We start from the raw sequence: 27,182 nt of genomic DNA, 5'->3' as shown, positions 1-27,182 counted from the left end.
ATCTTACCCCTAGTGAGATAAACCTCTACATCCTTACATTTGTCCTCTAGCCATCCCTGCTTAGCCATTTTGCACTTCCTGTCGATCTCATTTTTGAGACGTTTGTATTCCTTTTTGCCTGCTTCACTTACTGCATTTTTGTATTTTCTCCTTTCATCAATTAAATTCGGTATCTCTTCTGTTACCCAAGGATTTCTACTAGCCCCCGTCTTTTTACCTACTTGATCCTCTGCTGCCTTCACTACTTCAACCCTGAGAGTTACCTATTCTTCTTATACTGTATTTCTTTCCCCCATTCCTGTCAACTGTTCCCTTATGCTCTCCCTGAAACTCTGTACAACCTCTGGTTCTTTCAGTTTATCCAGGTCCCATCTCCTTAAATTCCCATCTTTTTGCAGTTTCTTCAGTTTTAATCTACAGTTCATAACCAATAGATTGTGGTCAGAGTCCACATCTGCCCCTGGAAAAGTCTTACAATTTAAAATCTGGTTCCTAAATCTCTGTCTTACCATTATATAATGTATCTGAAACTTTTGAGTATCTCCAGGGTTCGTCCATGTATACAACCTTCTTTCATGATTCTTGAACCAAGTGTTAGCTATGGTTAAGTTATGCTCTGTGCAAAATTCTACCAGGCGGCTTCCTCTTTCATTTCTTAGCCCCAATCCATATTCACCTACTACGTTTCCTTCACTTTCTTTTCCTACGGTCGAATTCCAGTCACCCATGACTATTAAATTTTCGTCTACCTTCACTACCTGAATAGTTTCTTTTATCTCACCATACATTTCATCAATTTCTTCATCATCTGCAGAGCTAGTTGGCATATAAACTTGTACTACTGTAGTAGGTTTGGACTTCGTGTCTATCTTGGCCACAATTATGCGTTCACTATGCTGTTTGTAGTAGCTTAACCGCACACCTATTTTTTTTTATTCATTATTAAACCTACTCCTGCATTACCCCTATTTGATTTAGTATTTATAACCCTGTATTCACCTGACCAAAAGTCTTGTTCCTCCTTCCCCCCGAACTTCACTAATTTCCTCTATATCTAACTTTAACCTATCCATTTCCCTTTTTAAATTTTCTAACCTACCCGCCCAATTAAGGGATCCGACATTCCATGCTCCGACCCGTAGAACGCCAGTTTTCTTTCTCCTGATAACGACATCCTCTTGAGTGGTCCCCGCCCGGAGATCCGAATGGGGGACTATTTTACCTCCGGAATATTTTACCCAAGAGGACGCCATCATCATTTAATCATACAGTAAAGCTACATGCCCTCGGGAAAAATTACGGCTGTAGTTTCCCCTTGCTTTCAGCCGTTCGCAGAACCACAACAGCAAGGCCGTTTTGGTTAGTGTTACAGGGCCAGATCAGTCAATCATCCAGACTGTTGCCCCTGGAACTACTGAAAAGGCTGCTGCCCCTCTTCAGGAACCACACGTTTGTCTGGCCTCTCAACAGAAACCCCCCACCGTTGTGGTTGCACCTACAGTACGGCTATCTGTATCGCTGAGGCACGCAGGCCTCCCCACCAACGACAATGTCCATGGTTCATGGGGGGGGGGGGGGGGGGGAATAATCAATGAAGAGAAGTAATTTGTGATGAAACTTAACTAAACGAAGAGATAGGTTGGTAAGTCACATTATTAGGCACCAAGGAAGACATAATTTCGTAATGAAGTCTTGGGCGTAAAAATTGTAGAGTGAGCCAAGGCTTGAATACAGTAAGCAGCTTTAAGTGAATGTAGGTTGCAGTTGTTATCCATGTTCATATTTCTATGCTAATATTATAAATACGAAAGTAACTCTGTCTGTTACGTTTTCACGACTAAACTGCTGAACCGGTTTTGATGAAATTTGATATGGAGATTGTGGTGTCACCGCCAGACACCACACTTGCTAGATGGTAGCTTTAAATCGGCCGCGGTCCATTAGTACATGTCGGACCCGCGTGTCGCCACTGTCAGTGATCGCAGACCGAGCGCCACCACACGGCAGGTCTCGAGAGACTTACTAGCACTCGCCCCAGTTGTACGGACGACTTAGCTAGCGATGCAACAGCATTCAGCTAAGTCAATGGCTACGACCTAGCAAGGCGCCATAGCAATTGATAGTTATCGTATGAAGCATGTCTCATCAAGAACGATGTATACAAATGATGGATTAAAGTTAAGTATTCCAGCAGCTACGTACTTTTCTTTATAGCATTCATTACGTATCCTGTTTCAGACCTCACGCCATCCTGCGTGAGCTTATAGCGTGCATTTCGGCCTTCCCTAGCTATATAACAGAGATAATTTGAAGGCTGAGGAGGAATATAGGTTACTTTAGAAAGTGACTACTACAATATGTTTATTGATTTAAAGAATATAATGCAAATGAGGAAAAACTTTTACCGCTTGAAATGCTATTTACTTTTTGGCTTTAGGACTTGAACATATTTGTGAAAATCAATTTATTGTTTGATATGTTGTACATAATACGATTCAAAGTAATGAATACAATGCGTAGACAGTCCTCTACGTGTTTAACCCGTACTTCCGTACTAATATCACAATCTGGTCGCATTTAAGCCGCCCAGCTTCTCGTGACTATGTTACCTTCTGACTGTGAGTCGCGCCCTGCTGTACTTGAATAGGTCGTGCTCCTGTGGGTAACTTTGCTGACGTCCTGTAGTGGGGTACCAGGTTCGATTCCTGTCGAGGTCAGATTTTTTCCGCTCACGACTGAGTGTACGTGTGCTGTCCTCACCGTAATTTTATCATCGTCGACGAGCAAGTCGCTGATGTGGTTCAGATAAAAAGACTTGCACCGAGATCCTGGGAGGAACTGATAAGACTTCTGTTTTAAATTTGCTTTTAGCCCAAATTCGGAAAAATGAAAGAGTTGCTGCTACACTAGCAGCCTCCAGAATACCTTCCATGTTGCTCAACGGTGGCCGAACGGCGCTTTCAGTACTAAAGGTACTGTTGAACTTAGCTCACGACGATATAACTATTTGCAACACCATTAAAAATAACAGCGTGGACAGATGTTGTAGCAATGTAAGATGTTGGTTTGGGACGAATGTATAATGTCTTGACAGATTCGCCCGCAATAACTGAAGGCACACAGGTAGATGAAGTAAATGGATTTTCAAGACGTCAACATTAAGGCAACATGTTAGAAATTTAGTTTTGAAGAAAACATGCGCGTGCAATTGTACAGTAACACAGAATCTGCACAATATGTGAAATGCTCTTCTCAAAATCGGTGAAGATCGTATTGGTATAGATGCCAAGGGCTTGATTACATTATATCATGATTTCTGTAATATTGTTCATAGTTCATAAAAGTTGCTGAGCAAAGTTTACCCTGAACTGCAAGAATATATGGCAAATAACGAATTGCTGTGTGAAAGGCCAATTGCGGCACCGACTAATGAATTTATAGGACAGCTGAATGAAAAAATTATATCATAGGTCCAAGGGTACATTGTAGAGTATCTCTCTGTCGACAGTATTATAGGCACTGAAAAAAGCATTTCTTACCCTGTAAAGTTCCCTGACTCTTTGAAATAATCAGGAGTGCCTTCCATCAGCTTAGCTTAAAGGTTGATGTTCCAATCCTCTTAATGAGAAATCTTGATGCGACCAGAATGCTTAGCGGTACGCGCTTACAAATTATACATCTGTGCCCAAATATTGTTAGGGCTACTATAATTAGTAGCTCAGCTAAGGCAGAAAGTGTTTTGATTCCACGAATCTGAATTATATCGGCGGATTTAAATTTCCTGTTTAAGATATTGCAATTCCCGTTAAAAATTGTTTTTGCAATGACCATAAATAAAGCCCAAGCTACACACTCAAAGTTTTCGGTGCCGTTTTAGAAAAAAATATGAGTTTTTTTCGTGAACAACTCTATGTGGCGTGATCATGTGTGTCCAGCCCACAACATCAGTACATCCTTGCAAAAGAAGGAATGAGCAAAATTATTGTTTATATAACTACGTTAAGATCTTGAAATAAATGATTGATAAGAAAGAGCTAATTTTGGTAGTTTTTAATATTTTTAACTAACATTCGGCAAAAAACAAAAATAAACTCACTATGTACCTATATACAAGCTCTACAATCATCTGTTCGTACACACATACATATCTATACAACTGAATACGTAGATATTTGAAATTACTAACATACTTCCTCACCATAATTCATTGTAAGGGAACTACTGTTATGCGAGCGCAGCCGCCGGTGACACCTACTACATACATATAAAGAAGCTTTCATGTGATGGAGTACTTGAATAGCTGCAATAAAACCTTCTTCGGACTGAAAACTACGACATCTGTGCCATAACTTTTACTCAAGAAGAGATTTTGCATTACCAACTTCCCTCCACTTAAAAGTGCGTGCAAACTTTCCTTTTCCTTTTGTACAGACTGAGCATCTGGCCGGAAGATCGGCACCTTCTGCACAACGTTCAGGCAGAAAGGTCCGGTTCAAACTGGTTTCACTCCAGGAGTTCGATCGCTGCATCTAGGAGTGGTGTACGTAGCTTCTCATTGCGCAGCTATCTACGGGACTATAAACGGGTTTACGACTGACACATACCGTACTTAATAGTCTCTAATTACAGTTCTGTCGACCTACGTACATATTACGAGTTTCATTTCAGCAAATTGCTTTCTTATAAATTTTATCAGTAATCTATGAGATGCAAATTTCTTTCCTCGACCAATCCTCATCTTCCAAGAAAGCCGAAAGCACTTGTTTACTTCATAGTAAATCGCAACGGACTACACATAATAATGTAATCCAGTAGAACTGCTTAGGTAATAGAGAAATACCACTGGAAAATTAAACATATGAAAGCAGGCAATCGCTGTTAGACGTGTGGAAAATAGGTAGCACATAAAGTGTCCTTAGGCAAGTGGTGAGAGTTGTAATCTTTCCTTGGGGCGGTGTTGCGTACTGCAATACGCGAAGTTGCTGGCAAGCTGTTAATTTCTGTTATCGATTCCGCCCGCTGCCAGCGAGATTATCTCTGCAGATAATTAAAGGGGACCAGGAACCAATTATTCAGGTGTCTCAGCGCGTCAGTCATACAACGAAGACAGTTAACGAGGACGCGCTTTTCATTATCACTTAGAATTAGCTATTGTCAGATGCAAAGGCATCAGAACATAGACCAGAAATAATTACCCAGAAGTATTGTGTTTCAACGCTTGGTGGCGGAAGAGAACAACGCTTTGCTGTACTGTCTGGAGACTTGTCCAGAGCAGTCTAGAGCACAGCTGAACACAGTGCATCGGTATATTTGTTCACACAGGAAGTAAAAAGTATAGCTGGATCCACTTAATTGACTTCGAGCTTTGGTCCTCACGAAACGCCTAACCCACTGGTCTCAAGTTTAGAATCCGCCCACCGTGAAAGTTGTTCATTAAACCAGCGTCAATGAAATTTAATAATTCAGTAAATTCTGGGATCGAAGAGACGCAAACGTGTCCATCGCACCTGACTGTTCGCTAGAGACTTCAAAGAGGCTGTCGGTACAGTAATTTGTAGAAAACAATAAACCTAATACGTTCAGCGTGGGGTGTCGTATCTCTACGGCAGTCATACGCAGAGGGGACAAAGGACTCGTTCCCAACTGGCAATGTCGAGCGGACATATAATTCTCTCGCGGGCCAGTTCACAGCACACCAGTACAAGAGGACAAGTGAATTCAGACAGTGCTCGTCGGTTATTCTTGAATCTCCTCGTTCGGTTTATGTTTTTAATTTTAATTTTTTAAGTCTTCAAACTGAACGCATGCAGACTTCTAAATAAATGTTTGATTAAAAAATCTGACAAACTACATTTTTTGGAGCTGCAGAAACAACGCCCATACATGACCTTGGCAGGGTCTTGAGTACATCGGTCAATTGTTGTATTTACAGTATTGGAGCACAGCAGTAGTAGTCTCACAAACTCTCTCTTTTTTAATTTCGTATTTTTGTGGAACTGACATGATATGGGAAAAATACCATTACGTGCTACTTTTAGATTATAGCATAATTTTAATTTCGGTTACAGGTTCTAATGTTCATAACCTCTGTAACGCACATTTAATTTTTGTAGGTGCTCACACGAAGCACGAAGGGAGGTCCCATACCCGCCGTTGCGTCTCAGTAACGAGATGAAAATTATGCCTTTACAGACGTTTAGTCCCTACGAAACTTTTTGTTTGTTATTGCAAAATTGTCCAATCCCTAAGAAACTTTTTGCGTGTTATTGCAAGATTCTGCTCTCTCTCCTTCTTATTCCGCCCCATCCCCCACCTTTTCTCCTCCCCCCCCCCCCCCTGTCCCCTAAAAAAACTCACAACAAAGAGCGACAGGAATCAAGCGCTTGGTCAATTCTACCTTCCATAACACATCAACGAAATTGCTCCCTGGAAAGAACAGAAGAATAAAATTTTATATTTTGGAGGCCAGCGCATAGCCTTTAATCGCTTCTTTCAGAGGCAGCGAAGCTTTGAGAGACCCGTATCGTGCATCGTTTAGACAATTTATAACAATAAGCGCAGTTTAGTTAGAGAGATTTTCTGTGATAGACTTCATGACGTGGGGTATCTCATTTTCAGGAAATATATCAAGTGTAGAAGTATGAAAACGGAATTTGGTTGCAATAATTAAAAGTCTGTTGTTTGAAACTCATGAATAATATTTTATTAAAAATAATCTCGATTGCTATTTATACATTTCTCCCACCTCTCCGGCAGGCTATGAATGCCACGCCGAAAAAACAGTTCTTCTTTTGAAGCGAACCTGCTAGCGCGCCATTTTCGTACATATTCTACATCTACATGATTACTCTGCAATTCACATTTAAGTGCTTGGCAGAGGGTTCATCGAACCACAATCATACTATCTCTCTACCATTCCACTCCCCAACAGCGCGCGGGAAAAACGAACACCTAAACCTTTCTGTTCGAGCTCTGATTTCTCTTATTTTATTTTGATGATCATTCCTACCTATGTAGGTTGGGCTCAACAAAATATTTTCGCATTCGGAAGAGAAAGTTGGTGACTGAAATTTCGTAAATAGATCTCGCCGCGACGAAAAACGTCTTTGCTTTAATGACTTCCATCCCAACTCGCGTATCATATCTGCCACACTCTCTCCCCTATTACGTGATAATACAAAACGAGCTGCCCTTTTTTGCACCCTTTCGATGTCCTCCGTCAATCCCACCTGGCAAGGATACCACGCCGCGCAGCAGTATTCTAACAGAGGACGAACGAGTGTAGTGTAAGCTGTTAGTGGACTTGTTGCATCTTCTAAGTGTCTTGCCAATGAAACGCAACCTTTGGCTCGCCTTCTTCACAATATTATCTATGTGGTCTTTCCAACTGAAGTTGCTCGTAATTTTAACACCCAGGTACTTAGTTGAACTGACAGCCTTGAGAATTGTACTATTTATCGAGTAATCGAATTCCAACGGATTTCTTTTGGAACTCATGTGGATCACCTCACAATTTTCGTTATTTAGCGTCAACTGCCAACTGCCACACCATACAGCAATCTTTTCTAAATCGCTTTGCAACTGATATTGGTCTTTGGATGACCTTACTAGACGGTAAATTACAGCATCATCTGCGAACAACCTAAGAGAACTGCTCAGATTGTCACCCAGGTCATTTATATAGATCAGGAACAGCAGAGGTCCCAGGACGCTTCCCTGGGGAACACCTGATATTACTTCAGTTTTACTCGATGATTTGCCGCCTATTACTACGAACTGTGACCTTCCTGACAGGAAATCACGAATCCAGTCGCACAACTGAGACGATACCCCATAGGCCCGCAGATTTTTTAGAAATCGCTTGTGAGGAACGGTGTCAAAAGCTTTCCGGAAATCTAGAAATACGGAATCAACTTGAGATCCCCTGTCGATAGCTGCGTTGCACAAGAACGATGTTTTCTGAAACCATGCTGATTACGTATCAATAGATCGTTCCCTTCGAGGTGATTCATAATGTTTGAAAACAGTATATGCTCCAAAACCCTACTGCAAACCGACGTCAATGATATAGGTCTGTAGTTCGATGGATTACTCCTACTACCCCTCTTAAACACTGGTGCGACGTGCGCAATTTTCCAATCTGTAGGTACAGATCTATCGGTGAGCGAGCGGTTGTATGTGATTGCTGAGTAGGGAGCTATTGTATCAGCGTAATCTGAAAAGAACCTAATCGGTATACAATCTGGACCTGATGACTTCCCCGTATCAAGCGATTTGAGTTGCTTCGCAACCCCTGTATCTACTTCTACGAAACTCATGCTAGCAGCTGTTCGTGTTTCTTTTCATACGAACTGAAGCGTTGTTCAGCGAGAGCGTGTCCCAGTGATGCAAATAGACAACAAGCGGACGGAGCCAAGCCGCATGCCCTAGTATTTCCCAACTGAACACCTCGATCGTTTTGATGTGTGTGATGGGGTGTTATAACGGAGCAATATGTCTTTGTGTTGGCTTTTTCCGTATTCCGGTTGTTTTTCACGTAATACTCGATTTAAATCGATCATTTGCTATTGGTAGCGATCAGTGTCAATGATTTCACCAGGTTTTAGCAGCTCATGATAGATGACACCCTTCTGATCCACCCAGACGCAGAACATTGGCTTCTTTCGAAAGCGATTCGGTCTTGCAGTGTATGTCGATGGTTTGACTGGATTCACCCATGATTTACGTTGCTTAGGATTCTCAGAATATATCCATTTTTCGTCACCTGTCACTATTCGATGGAGAAACGACTTCCTTTTGTCTCTGGCGAGCAGCATTTCACAAGTGAACTGTCGACTTGTTTGCTGTCTTTCATTCGACTTATGCGGAACCCATTTTATCACTTTCTGCACCTTTCCTACTACAGCTTTCAACCGAAGAGAAACGTCCTTCTGCTGCTTCACATTCAATTGTTCGGCGATTTCATATTGAGTTTGAGCATCATCTTCATCCACTGAGGGCTACAATTCGTTGTCTTCGAACTTATTCGCTGGTTTCTTGCGCTCGTCGTTTCTCAAATCAAAAATCATCACTTTTGAATTTTTTGAACCACTCGAAACACTGTTTTTCCAAGAGCATGTTCACCGAAAGCTTCAACAAACATTCGATGCGATTCTGCAGCAGTTTTCTTCCAATGATAACGGAAAACCAATGCTGTCTGCAAATCGTAGTTCGCGGGCACAAACCGCTTCAACAAACATTCGATGCGATTCTGCAGCAGTTTTCTTCCAATGATAACGGAAAACCAATGCTGTCTGCAAATCGTAGTTCGCGGGCACAAACCTCGATATGTTTAAGGGTTTGAAACAGATGCCGATCTACCGTATCTTCCTTCGTCGTCGGCGTTGTCGTTGTTACCGTGAGACACCGTTATACCAAGAGGAAAGGCGCGTCGATCTTAGAGCATGAGATATGATGACCTTAAGCCATTGACAACACACAACGGTCACGGTAGCACCTGATTCCAGAATAGCTGCAGTAGTTAGGATCTACGAACTATCCCTTCTTGACCAGGTCCCCAAAACTGAACTCGTAACGAGATCCCTTCAAAACAAATTGTCATAACGATCGTCTATAAAGGCTTCGTACAACGAGAAGAAATGTTACAGTTTATGGAATAATAACAGATACGACCAAACTGTCTTGTCTCTTCTGCTTTATTTAACATAACTTCGTTCACAGTTTCATTTCGCATTCACCACTCATTCACCGAAACCCTTTGATGAACAGTTTTGGTTGCTTGACACCAACAGTCAATGATAATGATACAGCTTTTCTCCTTTTTATAAACTGAAGCCCGCTCTCCGCGATATAATTAAAAAAAAAAACGGTCTCAATACCGCGTCCCTCGTGAGATGCGAATAGACTTACCCCGGAATTGACCGCCCTGTAGGTGTACTCAATTTAATGACCACACGTCGCTATCCGCTATTTCTCGTAACTGAATGTCAATTTGTTAGTCTGATTATACACTGTAGCTATTTAAAATTCGCCCCTATATTTTTCGCAACGCACAATTAGCACTTCTTTACTTGTTTTTTTTTTTTTTCTAAGAGTAAACGGAAAAAAAGACGCCGTATCATCGGCTTAGTCGATATAAAGCAAAACACCTTAATATGCCCAATTTTACCTCTTCTTAAAGGATCGTCTACCTTACTCATTAATTTACTACATATTATTTCCAATAACATTAAACAGGTATCGCCGTTATATTTTAATGGTATTCAAAAGCATGTTACTATTATTATGACCGACCAAATCGTAACAAATCGCGCGGCGTGCGTTTTTAACGATAACTTTACGCTATTCAAGTTCCGTTACCGCTATCTTGACTGGCAATGTTACACCGATACATGGAACTTGGGTTACTGTGTGTTGACATTCGTCGTCAGCCGTTACGGGAAACAGATGGCGCCGCAGACGCGGTCTCAAGTAGACTTGGCCACTGTTTCTATGTTTCGATACAGTGTACTGTATCGATACGTGGAACTGCTTCAGTGTTTCGGAACGGCTGTGGTTCACTGTTTCGAAACAGTGGTGTATCATTCCGCGCCTGTCTCGGGTAACCGGACCAGATTCGATCTCGAGCCAGACACAGAAACTGTATCGTTGTTTCAAAATAAGGCTGTTTCAGTTCACCTGTGCTTGGAACGGACTAATTGTATCGAAACAGTGATGTTCCTTTCCGCTCTGTGTCGTACGAGGTTCGGGCTCGGCACAGGTACTGAAACAGAACATAACACTTTCAAGAGCGTCGAAATCTTTTTGACAAGCAATAGCATGAAGCTTAAGATATCCGAAAATAAAGTTTCCTTTCTAGCTGACTGTCCTATTACGAAATGGTGTAACATCTGCTTCATAAACACTAACCAAACAATAAAACAACGCATACTATTCACATTCAAAATAATAAATATGTGAAAATCATTCAGTTAAATTACACTTTTTGTATAACATACGCTTCTCTGTTCATGTACAGTAATCATATTAAGAAACGCAAGTAAGCCTACAACATTTTGAATAAAAAAAGGCGTAGAGTGACAGTTATTAGACATATACATAAATTAGATGTAGGTATAATTGTAAGCAATCTGTTTGACGTATCACTGATAGTGTAATGGTGAACGGGAAGGGCTGGGAAGCATGGTGAATTTATAGTAACGGTTCGAAACACCTTGAAAGACAAAGTTTTTTTCTGTTACATTTTGTTATTTATTCGAATCATTTGGCGTTATTTGTGAGTCTATAGTCATTGTGTCTATTATCCACAATGATTCTCTTTGTGTGAATGGAAATTAGCAGGATGGGTATATTACCCATCCTAACGGAATGTGAGAATCCCAGTAGCATATCCGTTGTTTCTGCAGTTTGCTCCCACCTCCAGTTCCGTTAGTGGTGGTTCTTCTGTCTTCAGCTATGGCTGTCCTCAGCCAATTGAAAAGTATGAAAGTCACACGACACGAAAGCAGTGCATTTGCTGCAGGAAATACGAAACTGCCAAGACGCCTAAGTGATAGTTTCATACTTTCTGCGATATTATTAGCGCGCTCGCACCTCATTTGTGTTTATATTGACATACTTATACAGTAGACATTCAAGATGATAAAATGTGTAGGTTTATTAGATTACAAAAAAACAAGCTGTTTCACTGTTTAGAAACAGCGTATCGAAACATTACATTGTACTGTTTCATTTGTTTCGAAACAGTTACGTGTTTCAGTTTGCCCATCTCTAGTCTCAAGGGAACTACACTGACGACTAGCACCATCTATAGGGAAATTCCGGTTTCATACCTCTATACCTGGTAAACTCATTTTTTATTTATTTACACGGCAGCTAGTGGCCATTTACAAGTATGTAATGGTCTGTTTATTTCTCTTTAGGTACTGCTGTAAGATACGCAGAAGTTGCCAACAAGAGACGACGTTAAAGTATATTTAAACAATTTTTTGCTACTTGACAGCCTTTTACTTGTGTGTTTGATCGCTAACCTCGTGTTCTTGTGATTAAATAAAATAAAATGCGCTTGTACGTGTCAAAAAAAAAAACGATAGTCAAGAAAATAAGTGTTTCAAAAGCTCTAATACATCTCTAGTAATCTCTCTTATGCAGTGTACTGTATACTAAATACAGGGTCTCTCTCCTAAGAGTCGTCAACGCTTTTTGTTTGGCGTTTCGGCAGATATTTACATTTCCAGTTTTGCTATGTGTAGCTGGACTCATCCCAAACAAATGCTGCTCATCGCGTCTTTCGCACGACTCTGAGTGTCCACGGGAAGAGTGGGTTTTGCAAGCAAAATGATCTTTAAAGCGGAATTTTACGTGCACACTCCATAGAGCGGCCCCAAATTAGTCTAGCGTGATATTCTGTGTTACCGGTATGTATTAAGAGGGACAGTGTAACACGAAGGAAAAATCATTTTGTTTGTAAAATCTACTCTTCCCGTCGACACTTGAAGTCATACGAAAGACGCGATGAACAGTGTTTGTTTGGGATGAGTCCAGCTACACATAGCAAAACTGAAATTGCAAATATTTGCCGAAATACCAGAGAAAATGCGCCTGGCGATCCGTACGAGAGACAACCTGTTGGAGGTTCGAGTCCTCCCTCGGGCATGGGTGTTCGTGTTGTTCTTAGCATAAGTTAGTTTAAGTAGTGTGTAAGTCTAGGGATCGATGACCTCAGCAGTTTGGTCCCTTAAGAATTCAGACAACTTGTATTGCAGTTGTATTTTACATCTTTCATTTAGTTAAGCATCGATACAATACAGGGTGATTCAAAAAGAATACCACAACTTTAAAAATGTGTATTTAATGAAAGAAACATAATATAACCTTCTGTTATACATCATTACAAAGAGTATTTAAAAAGGTTTTTTTTCACTCAAAAACAAGTTCAGAGATGTTCAATATGGCCCCCTCCAGACACACGAGCATTATCAACCCGATACTCCAACTCGTTCCACACTCTCTGTAGCATATCAGGCGTAACAGTTTGGATAGCTGCTGTTATTTCTCGTTTCAAATCACCAATGGTGGCTGGGAGAGGTGGCCGAAACACCATATCCTTAACATACCCCCATAAGAAAAAATCGTAGGGGGTAAGATCAGGGCTTCTTGGGGGCCAGTGATGACGTGCTCTGTCACGGGCTGCCTGGCGGCCGATCCATCGCCTCGGGTAGTTGACGTTCAGGTAGTTACGGACAGATAAGTGCCAATGTGGTGGCGCTCCATCCTGCTGAAATATGAATTGTTGTGCTTCTTGTTCGAGCTGAGGGAACAGCCAATTCTCTAACATCTCCAGATACAGTAGTCCAGTTACAGTAGCACCTTCGAAGAAAAAGGGACCAAAAACTTTATTGGCTGAAATGGCGAACAAATGTACAACTAAATGAAACTTTATAGCTCCCTTATTTCGCCGACAGATAGTGCTTAGCTCTGCCTTTTGTCGTTGCAGAGTTTTAAATTCCTAAAGTTGTGGCATTCTTTTTGAATCACCCTGTATATTGTGGAGTTGACCAGCCTGAAAAGTAATGTGTGACGCCTTACTTCACCACATTGTGAGAGGGCATTTTATTTGTAAGAGCGCGTGTAAATAACTGCAGTTCTATCTGTTTATATAGCTGCAATGTTTAGCAGCGACACGCAAAGCGTTCAAGAAACAACGGGGCGCCGGATGCTAATGAATGGAAAACTAGTTAGCGACACGGAGCTTGGTGTGCGGCAGGCGGCGACCCACAGGAAGAGGGACTTCCCGTGTTGATGGCTGGTCCACCGGTCGCGCGCGCTCTAACCGCGAATCCACAGCACAAGCGGCTGCAAACCACTGTGCACTGTAAATGGCAGGGCTCGGGGAATACCCGGCAGAGACAGCGGTGGCACCGAGCTGCAGGTGTGGGTACTCTACACAAAGTGCTCGAGTCAACTCTCCTCCAACCTCTTACACTGAAGCGCCAAAGAAACAGGTATAGGCATGCGTATTCAAATACGGACATATGTAAACAGGCAGAAGGCGACACTGAGGTCGGCAACGCCTATATAAGACAACAAATGTCTGGCGCAGTTCTTAGATCGGTTAATGACAGTGGCACGTAAAGTGCCCTCCGCCACACACCGTTGGGTGGCTTGTGGAGTATAAATGTAGATGTAGATGTACTGCTGCTACAATGGCAGGTTATCAGGCTTTAAGTTTGAACGTAGTGTTATAGTCGGCTCACGAGATGGGACACAGCACCTTCGAGGTAGCGATGAAGTGGGGATTTTCCCGTACGATCGTTTCACAAATGTACAGTGAATATCAGTAATCCGGTAAAACATCAAGTCTCCAACATCCGGTAAAACATCAAATCTCCAACATCGCAGAGGTCGGAAAAACATCCTGAAGAGAATCGTTCAATGTGACAGAAGTGCAACACTTCCGCAAATTGCTTCAGATTTCAGTGCTGGACCATCAAAAAGTGTCAGCGGGCGAACCATTTAACGAAACATAATCGATATGGGCTTTCGGAGCCGAAATCCACTTGTGTGCCCTTGATGACTGCACGACACAAAGCTTTACGCCTCGCCTGGGCTCGTCAACACCGATATTGGACTGTTGATGACTGGAAACATGTTGCCTGGTTGGACGAGTCTTGTTTCCAACTGTGTCGAGCGGATGGACGTGTACGGGTGTGGAGACAACCTCATGAATCCATGGACACTGCATGTCAGCAGGCGCTGTTCAAGCTGGTGGAAGCTCTGTAATGGTGTGTTGCGAGTGCAGTTGGAGTGATATGGGACCCCTGATACGTCTCGATACGATTCTGACAGGTGACACGTACGTAAGCATCCTGTCTGACTACCTGCGTCCATTCATATCCATTGTGCTTTCCGACGGACTTGGGCAATTCCAACAGGACAATGGGACACCCCACAAGTCCAGAATTGCTACAGAGTGGCTCTAGGAACGCTCTTCTGACTTTAAACACTGCTGCTGGCCACCAAGCTCGCCAGACATGAACATTATTGAGCATATCCGAGATGCCTTGCAATTTGCTGTTCGGAAGAGATCTCCACCCCCTCGTACTCTTACGGATTTATGAACAGCCCTGCAGAATTGATAGTGTCTATTCCCTCCTGCACTACTTCTGACAAGTCGAGTCCATACCTTGTCGTGTTGCGGCACTTCTGCATGCTCCCGGGTGTACCAGTTTCTTTCGGTCTTCAGTGTAATTCACAGAGTCAGCTGAGGGCCGGTGCGGTTATCTCCTGTTCCCCACGCAGTGATTGTCGAGCCGCGTTTGTTTGGCGTTCTAACTGTATTGCGATCCATAGTGCCTCGCTTAGCCGTTTTTGCTCTTGCTTTCGGTTAACAGAAACCTCAGTACGACTTGAGGAAGTCAGGTACGAGAATTCCCTTTGAAATGTTAACTTTTCGATCAAGTTCGCATCCAATTAGCCTCAAATTTCACCTGTAGCTAATGGTTTGGAGAATATCGTACTTGCATCATGGTGTACCAGCATATTTTAGTGCTGATGTAAGACAACACCTAACGTGCCATTATGATACAAATGGATCTCCAAGATCAGTTGATCTGAATCTTCTGGATTTCTCTGCCCGTAATAACCTCAAAAGTGAAGTGAACAACATTTCTATTGATACAGTTGGTAACCGGACAAGCGAATTTTACATCGTTTCAGAGTTTCGCTAGATGATCCAGCGGTATTTGAAATAATTCGTAGTTCACTGCAAAGACGAGGGCAGTATTGCATATACGAGAACGAGATGTGGAGCATCTCCTTTAACAAATACGAATTCACCGTAAATTGTAGTATGTAACGTGCTCAAGCAATATATCTTGCTTAGGTAGGCTTTAGGTGAAATGTGAACCCAATTAGAGGACGAGATAATCGGAAAAGTTACATTTCACACACTGGTGTAACAAAATGGATAATATTTCGTGCTGAAATCAGTCGCAGTTTATAACCGTACACTGGCAATTATCACGCAAATCGTTCCTTTGCGGTCCCGTGTTTATTGGACCGTTTTAGCTTTAACTTTTTTTCTATTACGAACGACCTACAGAAAACAGTTGTAGCTCTCTTGCATGACGCTTTACGCAGCAGTTAAGCAATCACAGTAATAGAATGAAATTTTCACTCTACAGCGGAGTGTGCGCTGATATGAAACTTCCTGGCAGATTAAAACTGTGTGCCGGACCGAGACTCGAACTCGGGACCATTTCCTTTCGCGAGTAAGTGCTCTACCAACTGAGCTACCCAAGCACGATTTACGCCCCGTCCTCACAGCTTTAATTCCGCCAGTACCTCGTCACCTACTTTCCAAACTTCACAGAAGCTCTCCTGCGAACCTTGCAGAACTAGCACTCCTGGAAGAAAGGATATTGCGTAGACATGGCTTAGCCGCAGCCTGGGGGATGTTTCTAGAATGAAATTTTCACCCTCCAGAGGAGTGTGCGCTGATATGAAACTTCACAGGAGAGCTTCTGTGAAGTATGGAAGGTAGGAGACGAAGTACTGGCGGAACTAAAGCTGTGAGGACGGGGTGTGAGTCGTGCTTGGGTAGCTCAGTTGGTAGAGCACTTGCCCGCGAGAAGCAAAGGTCCCGAGTTTGAGTCTCGGTCCGGCACACAGTTTTAATCTGCCAGGAAGTTTCATAACAGCGCACACTCCGCTGTTGAGTGAAAATTTCATTCTAGAAACACCTCCCAGGCTGTGGCTAAGCCATGTCTCCGCAATATCCTTTCTTTCAAGAGTGCTAGTTCTGCAAGGTTCGCACACAGTTTTAATCTGCCAGGAAGTTTCAATCACAGTACTGCTCTACAATGACTTTTTACTGTCTCTCGAAAATAAATTACAAATTCCCACACAGGACCCCCACCCCCACCCCACCCCCCACCCCGCAGTAGAGCGGCTCTCTCGGAATGTGTGGGTGTTTGAAATGCACTCGTCGCTCTGCCTGGCATGAATTACTCCTGGCTTGGCTGGAGTGGCAATAGCTGCGTTTCCTCTGCTAGCTCCTCTTCTCCTGCAGACTGTATGGGTGTAGCAGGTGCCGGTTGTGTCTGCTCCTCTGAACTGCCGCATCATCTGACGTGAGGATATAAACCAGTTTTACTTGTCCGATGGACAGCGTCTGCTGCTTACCGTTACATCTTATGCGTAAGGTATTCTCACCTCGTTGTTAACACTTTGTACGGCCCGTTGTACGGTGGTTGCGAAGGTGGCGCACTTTATCAGACCGTACATTACATGTGATCATGTTTGGAAATCTTTATGGATGAAAATACCGTTATCCCCATGCCGTGATGCTAGAGTTGGGCGTAACATCGCAGTTTGGCTCTGCACTCGTTGAAGCAAATTGATGAATTTGTGGATTCCGTTCCGGGCTGTGCGGAAAAAAACTCTGATGGTAGACGTAAAACATCTCCATATAGCATCTCCATTGCCGAAGCTCCAATGTCCGGTTTACACGCGGTTCGGAGGCCCAATAAAACCAGTGGCAGCGCGAAGGTCCAACTGTATTTATGGCGCATGAGTGTGCTCCTTGATGTCCTGTGCCATCGCTCCACCATCCTGTCGATGAATGGTAACTGATGGTATGATGATGCCGAAATCGGCACAGATTGGATAACTCACGAAACAGGGCTGAGCCAAACTGTCGCCCTTGACCTGTGGTGACGTGTAACGGGCAGCCGAACTGCGCTATCCAAGTTGATAAAAAGGTCCTTGCTACCGTTTCCGCTGATATGCCTGCGATCGGTGCTGCTTCAGCCCATCGAGTATGCAGGCCAAAAGTAGCGAGTAGCGATACCCTTCAGGAGGGGGGGGGGCAGTGGTCATACGGTATCAGTATGTGTGAGACTATTTCTGTTGTCTTTGGAAATTCTCCGATCTGTTTACGCACATGTCTGCCCACCTTGCGTTGATGGCACATTCGCACTCCCTCGCCCGTCTGCGGCAATCCCTCTCAATGCTGGGCCTTATGAATCTCTCAGTCATTAGTTCTACACTCGTATTCGCGCCTGGGTGAGCAAAGCTACGCACATTATCAAAAAACATCTTGCGGAGACACTCTGTCAGAAAAGTCTCCGTCTGGCTGGAAACACGTCACATCAGATCATATCTTCGCCCCCGCTGGCCATATGTGCTTAATTTGCAGTTCCGTAGAGCTGTTTTTCATGACGTTTTAAGTAGCAAGTAAGCAGTCTTACTACTGCTCTAAAAGACTGTTTATTATATATCGACAATAAATCACAACTCTAAGTAGTACAAGCAAAGAGTAATCAAAATTTCAAAGGGCATGCATAACATAAAAGCGGTCTCTGTTTATAGACTTAAACGCTGTATACTGTTTTGAAGCGAGAGTGAGCGGGATCTGTCGCCATCTAAAATAGCCCAAAACATTAGCAGACTTATTTACGACTGCTTCTTGTTCATTATTTCTGTCGTATGCACGCAACAACTGTTTTAAATACTAAAAATTACAGTGCCTACATGGACAACATGATGTGAATAAGGCAATTTCGAACGTTTTTCGGTTCTTCAATGCGTATTTGCTCTAGTGATACGACACTTCTGGCCTCGTTGATGTAACTTGTTTTTTGTTAATGTATTTCGAATAATCAGGAAGAGAAGGAAGTGATGCGGAAAGCATGCTTTCGTAATCCATTTAATTCCACTTTTATCGTATTTTTGTCGATAGCAAATGAAGCCGGAACTCTCAAAAAAATGCTTGTTTACTTACTGGTACTGCTTCTTGTTCGTTAAAGTTTCAGCTTTCAGCTCATATACACAACATTTTTAATGTTCACGTCTGCAAGAAAACTTACCTACGCGTTCTTTGCTAGATCATAAACGCGTGCAGCGAGGGACGACTCAAGGCATGCTATCGTATCTAGCGCATGTCATGAAAGTAAACGATTATTAAAATATCAAAGAAACAGAACTGCATGGAGGTGTACCTCAGTGCAGAATAAGAGCTCTTGTTTAGTATCACTGTAATTTACACAGCTTTGAAATCTTACCTATGATGTCATTCAGTGTGTGACCAATAACAGCAATTTACAGGGTAAAAAAAAAGATATAATTTTTAAAACATGTTCCAGCATTCTGCAATACTGTAAACATGTTTAAGGGTGTAGTCTCAAACCCTTAGACCACGTAAAATGCATATTTTGCTTTAGCATGTATGTAAACCATTTTTTTTAGCAGTGGTAGCTTAACCTGTATAACATAAAGGCTTACCTTTACAGCAGCAGCCTATATGTTTCTTTTCCCGAAATATTTCTCGCCAGTAACTCCGTCAGTTTTTCAGGAATAACCAAACATATCACAACTGGAATGCATGTGCTGCACTTACCCAGAACTGTCAATACTTTTTACGGTAACAAGAGTAACAGATGTTTATTGGATGCTGTATCCATAGACAATGACAGAAGAATGTGTTCTCCTTTGTTTACTGTGAGGGTATCGCCCATGAGGCAAAAAAAAGAAGGTAGTTGATTATCTGCTTCATTTTACTTTTGAATTTAATTTTGAGATTTACAAAGTACATAAATCTATACCATGCTTTGTGATCTAACAATAGTTAGTTTCATGTTCCATGTGTCATTTGCAAGAAAATCGTAATGATATGGAACGAGTCATTTTATATTAACATTTTCTGTTGATATGCCTCCATGTTGATTATGTATTAGTTTTTTGTATTTTAATTAAGGACAGGTATTTGCGATTACTAACCATCACTATTCTGCGGAATAGAAGGAGTTGTCAAAGAGAAACGTTTTCAGTTTATTTTCAAATTGTAGCTTGCTATCTGTCAGACATTTAATGTCACTAGGTAAATGATCAAAACTTTTAATTGCAGCACTGTAAACCCTTGTTTGTGCTACAGACAACCTTAGTGTGGCGCAATGAATGTAATTTTTTCTTCTGATATTGCAATTATTTACATCATTGTTCCCGCTGAAGTACAGTGTATTACTTACTACAAACTTCACGTGGAAATAACTATACTGTGAAGTGGATAGATTGCTACTCACACGCCGAGCAGCAACCAGGCATGGCGAAACGAGTGTTCACACATGTTTTCGCCCAAAGCTTTCTTCAGAAAGTAAGCAAAGCACACACTCACATTCATAGTCATACTTACATAACTCTCTCACACACACAGTTGACCGCCCTCTCCGGCTATTCTAGCCAGGATCTTTTTTAAAGAGTGAGAAAATGTGAACAATGAATAATCACTGGAGGGAGGAATTTAAGGCATGAGATGCTACACCAACCGTCAGCGCAGTCACGCAGCCGTTTGTTGTGCGGGGACGATCCCGTTGATACAGTGTGGCTCGGATATCGGAGCATTTGCAGTTTGCAAGGCAGTGCAAAACACAGGAAACAGTAAACAGCGCAACCATAATTCATGTATGCAAAAGAAAATTTTGCTTGGACGCCACTTACGAATGAAATGTGATTCCTTTAAAGTTTAAATTACGTTCGGCTCGATTAGTACACACATAAACGGCACAAGCTGGGATTTTTGATGAAACAACTACGTTTCCACAGAATCAAAGCACCAGATGCTGTTTAGGATACGACCACGAAAGTCGATAGATATCCGCAACGGTCGAAATTAGGCACAGGCTCTAACAAAAGAGTGACATCACGGGGCAGTATCACCGCGGTGAATTATAGAGGTATAAATGGATGAACATAGTGTTTTGGGCATTGTAAGATGTCGGACGTCGGCTTCAAGTTTGTGACGTAATAAGCACTCCCTTCGCTTTTCACCTCCTTGGGCTATACCCACAGAGAAAACAAATGAGGACACATTCCTCTGTTACTGTCCATGGATACAGCATGCGACAAACATCTAGTCTTGTTACTGGAAAACGTATTCACAGTTCTGGGTAAGTCCACGCCGCATACTTTAGTTTTAATAGGCGCCATTTTGAGCACCTCTTTTAGCAATGGCTCACTAGCGCAGATAACATTTGCTTACTCATTTGTTAACTGCATTCTGTAGGTCGCTCGTAATAGCAAAGAGCTTCCAGTAGAAGAGATGTGTTTCACAGCAATGGTGATACACAAGGGATCATATGTTTTGGGGTCAGGTACGCTTTTTATAGCTTATGTGTTTTCCTTGTTTTGGTCCATACTACTACCTCTAAAAACGTGGAGTACTTTTTTTTAACAGCCTGTATTTTCGCCCGTATCAGTTTCACTGATAATTATAATACAAACTATATAGCTCGCCTTTATTAACCTTGGAAAACGGCTACGGACTGTTACTAATATTAATGAGAGTACACAGAATAGTGTCCGTATTCTATCACATTGTTACGAGTGGAATTCTTATGTTTTTCATGTTCATCTTGAACGACATTTATCACTGAGGCGGCACGCGCTCAAATAAGCGGCTGAGCCGGCTGAGCGGTCTAGACGCTTCAGTCTGGAACCGCGCGACCGCTACGGTCGCAGGTTCGAATCCTGCCTCTGGCATGGACGTGTGTGATGTCCTTAAGTTAGTTAGGTTTAAGTAGTTCTAAGTTCTAGGGGACTGCTGACCTCAGATGTTAAGTCCTATAGTGCTCAGAGCCAAATAAGCGGTTGAGCGGTTGCAGAAACAAACAACGTCAATGCTGCTGTGAATCGCGTAGCTAAACGGATTAAATTCCGCTGCAACCAGTGATCCTCCCGTGCAACCTATCTGAGCTTTCTACTCAATGATGTAGTCCTGCAGGCGCATTCTCTTTCGTGTATCCGTGCATTAGCATTTACATTATCTTTTGCCTTTCAGCTAGGTACTCTTTTCATTCCCCCTTACAAGCTCTCTTCTTATAAAAAAAAGTAAGAAAATTGTTGTACTTCGCTGAGACAGTACAACAAGCTGAAGATTTTGTAAACGAGTTCATTGTAGTCCATTGCCCTTTGTTCCATAGTTAATAGAGACATAAAATGGCGGCATCAAATTTATACGATCGTTGCAAATGACAGCAATGAGTGATTGTAGTCCTCCACGCGATTTTCAGTAGTTGTCAGATACGGTGCTGAAATTGGAGAGTTTATGTGTAATCGTTATAAGTTTTCAGAAAGGGGCTGATTGTGGTACAGCGCTTTCAGGAATTGTATTGAGCACTTGGGGATTCTTCTGCTGCCATTGGCACGACTCTTTGTTGATGTAATACACTGATGTGACAAAAGTCACGGGTTAGCGGTATGCACATATGCAGATACGGTAGTATCGCGTACATACGGTATAAAAGAGCAGTGCATTGGCGGAGCAGTCATTTGTATTCAAGTGAGTCATGTGAAAAGGGTTCCGCCGTGATAATGGCCGCACGACGGGAATTAAACTCAGAGCTAGGTATGGTAGCTGGTGCTAAACGCATGGGACATTCGATTTCGGGAATTTAATATTCCGAGATCTGCAGTGTTAGTAGTGTGTCGAGAATACCAAGTTTTCAGGCATTACCTCTCACCACGGTCACCGCAGTGACCGACGGCCTTCACTTAACGAGCGATAGGAGCGATGTTTCCGTTGAGTTGTCAGTGCTATCATAAAAGCAACACTGCATGAAATAACCACAGAAATAAATGTGGGACGGACGACGAACGTAACAGTTAGGACAATGGGGCGAAATTTGTCGGTAATGTGCTATGGCAGCAAACAACCGAAGCGACATCGCCTGTGGCACCTTCTGGGCTCGTGACCATAACGTTTGGACCGTAGACGACTTCAAAATCGTGGCCTGATCGGATAAGTCCGATTTCAGTCAGTAAGAGCTGATGGTAACGTCGAGTGTGGCGAAGGTCCCACGTGGCCATGAACCCAAGTTGTCAACAAAGCTCTGTGCAAGCTCCTGACGGTTCCATAATGCTCTGGGTTGTGTTTATATGTAATGGACTGAGTCCTCTGGTCCAATTCAACCGACCCTTGACTGTAAATGGTTATTTTCGGCTACTTGGAGAGCATTTGCAGCCATTCATAGACTTCACTTATGGATGGCAATAGTGTGGGCTGTCTTTACATGGAATGAACTGGGTCCTCTTCTGAAACTATGGAATTTTTATGGTTGACAATGTGTCATGACACGCGGGCGCAGCTGTTCGCAATTTCTTTGAAGAACATTCTGGACAATTCGAGCGAATGATTTAAAGCCATCCAGATCCCGTAGAACATTTATGGGACATAATCGAGAAGTCAGTTGGTGGACAATATCCTACACCGTCAGAACTTTCGCAGTTATGGGCGGTTATAGAGCCAGCATGGCTCAGTATTTCTGGGTGGGACTTAGACTTTAATCCATGCCACTTCGAGTTGCTGCACTACGACGGGGAAAAGGATGTCCGACACGACATCAGGAGGTATCCCATGACTTTTGTCACCACAAGGTATACTCAGACTCTACAAACGTCAGCCAATACCAACGAACACACAATCGCTGGATTAGAGCTGATGTCTACTGCACACCGACAGCATCCTTCGTGTATATAGCCGCACGAGAATCTTCAAGGTTGAATGGTTTGCAGTTTATACATACCACACTGCCTAAGCTACGGAAGGCTGACCTTTTCGAGTTCTGGCAACAGACACTTGGTAATTTCAATGCCGGAAAGACATCTAGGGGCGGATACGTGCTGTGTCTATTCGACATGCACATTCTACGCCGTAATAACACTTCAGAAGGGGAGAGCAGTAGCCACAGTTTGATGTGCTGAAGTACGAGGGTGAGTCAAATGAAAACCTTAAGCCGGCCGGAGTGGCCGAGCGGTTCTAGGCGCTACGGTCTGGAACCGCGCACCGCTACAGTCGCAGATTCGAATCCTGCCTCGGGCATGGATGTGTGTGATGTCCTTAGGTTAGTTAGGTTTAAGTAGTTCTAAGTTTTAGGGGACTGATGACCTCAGAAGTTAAGTCCCGTAGAGCCATTTGAACATTTAAAACATTAAATTTGTAATAACAAATCTACATTTCGCCCCGTTATCCTGTAAGTTGGTAAGCGTGCTACAAACAGCGTGCAGAATGGCCTGTAGGTGGCAGCATAGTGCAGATGCACACATACCGTCGCAGTATCAGTATAAAGATGGCCGCCACGGAAGAACAGCGTTCTGCTATTCGGTTTTTGCGTAGTGAAGGTGTGAAACCTATTGAAATTCATCGACGAATGAAGGTTCAGAACGGTGATGCATGTTTGTCGCAGCAGCAAGTCTACGAATGGAGTAGGAAGTTCGCAAATGGTGTGACTTTTAGTGGAAGATGCTCCTCGTCCAGGTCAGGCACAACGGGTTGTGACTCCGCAGAACATTGCAGCAGTTGAAGCCATAGTGAAGGAAAACCGCCGAGTGACACTGAATGACATTGCAGCATGTTTACAGATTAGTCATGGGTGAGCACACTACGCTGTGCATGATGTGCTCCAGTTTCACAAAGTGTCTGCAAGATGAGTGCCACGGCTGGTGACTCCTGAAATGAGAGAACGACGTGTTGATGCTTGTGAAGAACTTCGGCGCTTTGAACGAGAAGGTGAAGGCTTCCTTGCAAGAATCGTTACTGGGGCGAAACCTGGGTTCACTTCCACCAACCGGAAACGAAGAGAGCGAGCAAGGAATGGCGCCATTCCTCATCACCAAAACCAAAGAAGTTTCGAACAGAACCATCAGCAGGGAAGGTTATGCTGGCTCTCTTTTGGGATGTAAAAGGCGTCATTTTGAAGCATTACACGCCTAGAGGGACCACTGTCACCAGTGCATCATACACAGATCTCGTAAAAAAACATCTGCGGCCTGCAATCAAATCAAAGAGACGTGGATTGCTGTCAGCAGGTGTCCATTTGCAACATGACAATGCAAGGCCCCACACTGTCTGTACAACAGTTGCAACAATCACAGACCTGCAATTTGAGTGTCTTCCTCATCCACCATACTCACCAGATCTTTCCCCAAGTGATTTCCACATGTTTGGACCACTCAAAGACGCAATGGGAGGAAAGAAGTTCCGTTCTGATTAAGAGGTACGCCACGCGGTGCACGAGTGGTTGCGCGGACTACCAAAAGAATTTTTTTCTAAAAGAATTTACGCACTTTGTAAGCGCTGGAGGACTAGCATTGAGCGTGGGGGAGATTATGTTGAAAAGTGATACAGCCTTGTACCACTTGTGCACAACAAATAATATTTAAAAAAATATTTAAGGTTTTCATTTGACTCACCCTCGTATTTCTTCCTCATTTGTGCAAAGGAATACTGCTTTAGTGAGCAGTGAAAGGCCTGTAAAGATGTGTGACTGACTTGTCAAATGCTTCATAGGCGAAACTGCGCTGTAATCACTCGAAAATGGTGTATTTTAATCGATTCATTTACTGTCAGTGCGGCGGAATTATCAGTCGGAAAACGACTGATGATACCCTGTGGCGCCCCGCACCTTGACGTACGCTGTTTGTGCAGTGTGACGCACCGCGACGTTGCTGCAGCAAGACAGTGACTCATTGCCGCTTCAGCCGGCGGTGCGGTGGCCAAACCAACACAGATAACGATAAACGGACAGGAAACTAGACTTTTTTCAAATGAGCCTCCATTCTGCCTGGAAGAAGTGTACTGTCTTCAGTATTTCTTACAGCAAGCATTTTTGAGATCACAGACGACGTACACAGCATAATGACGGAAATGTGGTTCGATGGCAGACGATTTCAGCTGCTACGATATGAAGACCGTTATTGTGTCTACGTCATCATTGATGCCCCATAAGGCACAAAACAACCTTCGGTGAAATTAGAAGCAAGAGAGGTAACATTAAGATGGCTACGGGAATTCCACTGTTAAATGCAGAGAAGAGAGCGAATAGGTGGGAATAGTACGTTGAAAGCTTCTATGAGGGGAAGGACACGTCTAATGACGTAACAGAAGAAGAAACATGAGTCGGCAGGGAGGAGATAGGAGATCCAGTATCAGAATCAGAATTTAAAAGAGCTTTGGACGACTTAAGATCGAATAAGGTAGAAGAGATGGATAACATTCCATTGGGATTTCTAAAATCATTCGGAGAAGTGGCAACAAAGAGGCTATTCACGCTGCTGTGTAGATTGTATGAGACTGGAAGTATATCATCCGACTTTCGGAAAAACATCATCCACACAATTCCGAAAATTGCATCAGCCGACAAATGCGAGAGTAATCGTACAATCAGCTTAACATCTCATCCATCCAATCTGCTGACAAGAACACTGTACGGAAGAATGGAAAACAAAACTGAGGAAGTGTTAGATGGCGATCAGTTCGGCTTAAGGAAACGTGAAGGCACCAGAGAGGCAGTTCTGACGTTGCGGATGATAACGGAAACAAGACTGAAGGAAAATCAAGACCCTTCCGTTGGACTTGTCTACCTGGAAAAAGCGATCGACTATGTAAAATTGTTCAAGATGTTCGACATTTTGAGGAAAATGGGGTAAGCTATGCGGAAACACAGGTGATGTATAATGTTATAAGAACCAAGAGGGGACAGCATGAGGGGAAGACCAAGAACGAAGTGCTCTTATTATAAAGGGTATAAGACAGGGATCTAGTCTTTCGCCCCTGCTGTTCAATCCACACACCGAAGAAGCAACGACGGAAATAAAAGAAAGGTTCAAGAGTGCGATAAAAATTCAGGATGAAAAGATGTCAACGATAAGGTTTGCTGATGACACTGCAATCCTCAGTGTAAGTGAAGAGAATTAGAGGATTTTTTGAATGGCCAGACTAATGAGTACAGATTATGGATTGAGAGTAAATCGAAGGAAGACGAAAGTAATGAGAAGTAGCAGAAATGACAACACCGAGAAACTTCACCTCTGAATCGGTGATATCGAAGTACACAATGTTAGGCACCAAAATAATCTATGACGAGGGGCGAAAAGAGGACATAAAAAGCTGACTAGCACTGGCAAAAAAGGGCACTCCTGTCTAAGAGATATGTACTAGTATCAAACATAGCCCTTAATTTGAAGAAGAAATATCTGAGAGTGTACGTTTGAAGCACAGCAATGTAAGTAGTGAAACATGAACTGTGGGAAAATCGGAACAGAAGAGAATTAAAGTATTTGAGACCTGGTGCTACGGAAGAATGTTGAAAATTAGGTGAACTGATAAGGTAAGGAATGAGGAGGCTCTT

The 27,182-nt window shown here is 42.9% G+C and overlaps 1 long non-coding RNA gene across 2 annotated transcripts in view; it reads right to left on the bottom strand.

Annotated features, from left to right (window-relative positions):
* LOC126458481 (uncharacterized) overlaps window positions 1-27,182 on the bottom strand; it is a 313,334-nt gene that overhangs the window by 76,805 nt on the left and 209,347 nt on the right. The window contains exon 1 of one of the 2 annotated variants that reach the window (XR_007585640.1): window positions 25,246-25,344. The exons of the other annotated variant lie outside the window; for it this stretch is intronic. This is a non-coding gene — a long non-coding RNA (uncharacterized LOC126458481). Of the gene's footprint in view, window positions 1-25,245; window positions 25,345-27,182 lie in introns of those variants that run through there. 2 annotated transcript variants of the gene reach the window in all.

The sequence above is a fragment of the Schistocerca serialis genome, chromosome 2 (genome assembly GCF_023864345.2).
Source record: "Schistocerca serialis cubense isolate TAMUIC-IGC-003099 chromosome 2, iqSchSeri2.2, whole genome shotgun sequence".
In the NCBI taxonomy this organism is placed as follows: domain Eukaryota; kingdom Metazoa; phylum Arthropoda; class Insecta; order Orthoptera; family Acrididae; genus Schistocerca; species Schistocerca serialis.
The sequence above is the reverse complement of the archived record's forward strand: the minus strand, read 5'-3'. Positions and strand labels throughout refer to the sequence as shown.